The sequence below is a fragment of the Tympanuchus pallidicinctus genome, unplaced genomic scaffold (genome assembly GCF_026119805.1).
Source record: "Tympanuchus pallidicinctus isolate F22 unplaced genomic scaffold, pur_lepc_1.0 scaffold10, whole genome shotgun sequence".
Taxonomy (NCBI): Eukaryota; Metazoa; Chordata; class Aves; order Galliformes; family Phasianidae; genus Tympanuchus; species Tympanuchus pallidicinctus.
In genome coordinates, this window is record NW_026294619.1 from 7,707,036 (window position 1) to 7,711,282 (window position 4,247).

Here is a 4,247-nt window from a genome sequence, read left to right on the forward strand (position 1 = left end):
GTTTGCAGCCTATTAAAAACAATACACTTCCCATTCACTCTACAAATTTAGAAGAAAGTGTGTTAATATAATGGCATTTTTTAACTTAGGGAGTGAAAAAATAGAGTCATATTTGATAAAAAGTTACATTTTCTAATTTTTAGCATATTTCTGTTAAATTGGAAGCAAGAAGGAGAAACTAACGTTTGACTTTGGTTGACAGATTTGCAGTCAGTACTATTTCCCTTCCTGCTACTGTTTTCTAACATATATTTTCCCTGACATAGCACTATGCTAGCAATCACAGAACCCTAAAGAAGCAACCTGGGGGTTTGCAGGTGTATGGGAACTGCTCAGTCACGGCCTGAACCTCTGATCACCTGAGGCGAGCCATGAGTCAGCCAGAGGAGCACAGGTGAAGGCAATTCTCCTGTGCTGCAGGAAGGGGTGGAGCCTGGCTCCACCTGTCCTAGACCTATTTAAGAGCTGGCTATCAGTGGGGAAAGGATCTCTTCTGGAGATCACCTCTGCTGGTGTTTTGTGAGTGAGCCCAGGATAGGGGTAAGCCTTCTATTTATTCTCTTTTGTTATCGTAGTCTGCTTTGTCAAACTCTCTTGTTTGTTTCATAATTATAACATCTTAATATTTATTGATTATTCAGCAGGAAAGGCTCATTCTTGTTAGATGATGCTAGTTGCAGACTGGCTGTTTAGATTTACAGGAGCTGTTTCCAAAACTCTCATGCTGTCTGTTTGCACCTCAGGAAACATCCACTAGACAACATCCTCTTTCATAATGGAAGTCATTCAAGTCATTACATGCAAGGACTGTTCGTGGGGTTGCATCCTACAACATTTTCATGTGCACTTGAGGTCTTGTGGACTGTACAAATTCGGTGTTTCACTCAGGACTACTCATACTAAGAAGTGGCTTTCTAGGCTAACTGAAGTAACAGGGTTATTGCATTAAATGATAACAACAAATAAATCTCCCCGGTATGATGCAGAACCAGAACCTCAACATAACACTTTGGATTCGTTTCCAAAATATCTGCCATTTTTCTTCTCCTGCTCCCTGAATCTGATTTTTTTTTTTTTTTTTTTTTTTTTTTTTTGTATCAGATCTGAATGGCTAAGTGCCACTGGTGCTGCTTTTAAGATGTATGCATTGCAGCGTGTCTGTTGGGCTTTCAGTAAGACTGCAGCTCTCTGTCTGGGAATGAGCCAGACTGATGCCCTTTGGGGTTTGCTTGGCTCGGAGATGCACATAATGCATCCTGGGGCTATTTCTGAAATTATTATGTATAATTTCCCTATCCATCTGGATACCATGATTGGACTGATGGTAGCAAGGTGCTTGACTTTTCAGGGAGGTACTTTAGAAGAAAAAGTCTATCAAGGTTTTCAGAATATGTTTTTAAATATTTTCTGTTTTGTTGCCCAATTGCACAACACCAGTAAGGCAGAGGTTGACTGTATGACAGGAGGATTTTATCCTCATTTGGGAATGGAATTATTACTTGCCAGGTACAACTAACAGACTGAGTTTTATACAGATCTTTCCATATTCCTCAACACACACGTAAGGTCATTTTTTGTTCTGCACATACAATAAGTTTGTGTTAGATTGGCATTTGGCCTGATCTTCCTCCACATCTACCTGACATATCAAATCTAATTCAGGCATTGAGTGCGAAGATATACAGCTTCCATTTCTGCTCCCCTTCCAGATGATTTCTGTTAACTTCTGAAAATGCACAAAATCACAGATGTATAATTTTTCATCTCTTTATTTGAATGAGAAAAGTATAAATCCATCCAGCAGTTGGGGGACCATCTAGCTTGGGCTCCCGATTGTACTGTGGTATGGTTTTTGTGTGATTATCCTTCTGAGATGCAAGAGCTATTTTCACTCAGAATCTTAGAGCTACCTCATCAGGCAGGACTGCTATGCTTCCTAACAGATGTTGATGATCCCCTTGGTCACTGGGTTACTGTGGTGGTGAAGATCTAAATGATGGAGATCTCATTTCACTGGGGTTCTTAATGAAGCTAATTCCCAGTGACAGGGCTTAAGTTAAGCTCTGAGGCAGTGCTGCTCTCCTCTCTTGTGCCAGTGCATGCTGGATGTGGAAGGGAAGTCTAATTCCATGGGTATTGGTAGAGAATGGCTACTTTGTACAAGAATCTAAGACATGGCCAGAAATGCTCATCTGGAAGCCTCTGGTTCACCAGCTTGATTCCAGATCTCCTGGACAAGGAAAATGGCTGAGAAGCCATGATTTGCTACCTCTTAAAACTGTACATGTAATTTCAACAGCAAGGTGGCACAATGCACACAGCATACTGCAGCAAACCAAGGAGATGCTCCAGAAGTATACCAAAGGTGCTGTATCTTCTGAAATCCACCTTTCTAGCATAGGATGGGAGTTGTTCAAGCCCACATAGCCCTGGGTACCAAGGCAATGTAGTGAAGACACCCCTGAGAGCCTCTCCTAAATCTCTTATTATATATAGATTAGGCAGATTAGGTGTTTTGATTAGGCAACGTCCACTATCGGGATTCTTTATGATTTTGTAATTTAATGAGGTCAGGCTTAGGAGTGCATCTGAACTGCTGAAGCACTTAAAATCTGTAACCTTTCCTCCTTCTTCTCTGTGCCTCACCTTGTCTGACTCTGACCAGCATACAACACAATAACTTGCCTTTGCAAATTTTGGCTCCAATTGCCCAGCGTATGATAGGAGACAATAGTCTTTTGTCTCACAGTGTGGCTCTAAGGACTCAAAAGATTGTGAGGCGTTCAGATAAGAGCATAATGGTAAGATAAATAACTGGAAATAAACATAAGCACTGCCAAATCTTCTTGATACACTGGAAACACACAGTTCCCTAGGTTCCTATTTTTCTGTGTGCAGGTTTGAGAAGCATCAAATGATAATTCTGCCACTAACTCAATATCAAATACTGTCTTCACTGAGCATCAATCAAAATTCTGCAGAGAGGAGGGAATCTTTGTTTTGGGAAAGAAAGGAAACCCTTCTCCACTGGATTTCTTGAAAAATGACAGTTGTATAACACTACCAATATGTCTGGAATGTTTGAGTCAATACAGTGAAGATGGATTATTGGTTGAGTTTGATGAGCTAGCCAAGAGCGTATGTGTGATTTCTGAAATACGTGACACTGTTTCCACATTGTGTATGACTGCTCTCTATAAAAACATAAACATAATATTAGCTGTGCTGTGGGTGAGCTTTTGAGAACTACTATAGAAATTTATCTGTAATAATTAACTATCAGTCTAGTCAAGAACACTGTGACGTGAAATTTCCACCACCCAACACTGCAGCAATTGGATTGAACTTAATTAAAGATGTCAGCAAAATCTTTCATGCTGCTTATCTATCATTGTGGAAATGAAGATCTCTGTAACACAGATGCTAATAATTACAATATACAAATAAGTATACAGCTGAGTCTCTCTACATTTGCAGCAGTGTTTATCCTTTAAAGGGTGTCACAATGGATGTGCCTCCAAAACCTGATCTATTATAGCGCAGGGAATCTGTAGTTTTTAGCACAGCTTCTTTTTATATCTGCGGTTTTTAAAGTTATCACCAGTTGTGTGTAATACCTTGGAGTTGCTGTAAAACCAGTCCCTGGGAAAGGAATCAATTATTATGACTGTAATTTTTTTTTACAAGATATGGAAGCAAAATTATGCTGATAAGTTTCTGTCTTTGATTAACCTGAAGGCTGACCTGTAAACAAAAATGTTAAATTTGTTTAACAGTAATGGTTTGATCCTGTTTGCTCGAGGCAGGGCCTCAAATACTAGATTTGAGACTTTCATGGTGCCAATATGATTGAAGTTATGGTTTGCTTCTTCACACTCAGCTTACTGGCAACACTCAATGATTAAGCTGTAGTTTTTTGTCCCAAAAAGTTAACAAAATGAATTCTTTCATAGTGAGGTTTGCAAGGAAGTTGCATATGTATAGTCCTCCATAAAAGTTTTGTGATTAAAACACTAGGTCTTAATAGCACGACCGGGAAGTCTGTATTTGAACTTCTTTATTATCTTGCTATGGATAATATCTGAAGGTTCTATATGAATAGCTCTGCTCCAAAACATTTTCCTGGAGTACTTGGAGGGTTTTCAAAGACACTTTGAGTGGAAGGGGATAAGATATTACCAAGAGCTATTAAAAATAACCAGACTTCATTATCTACAGAGCTTCACTTGCACCAAAACGATTCTCAG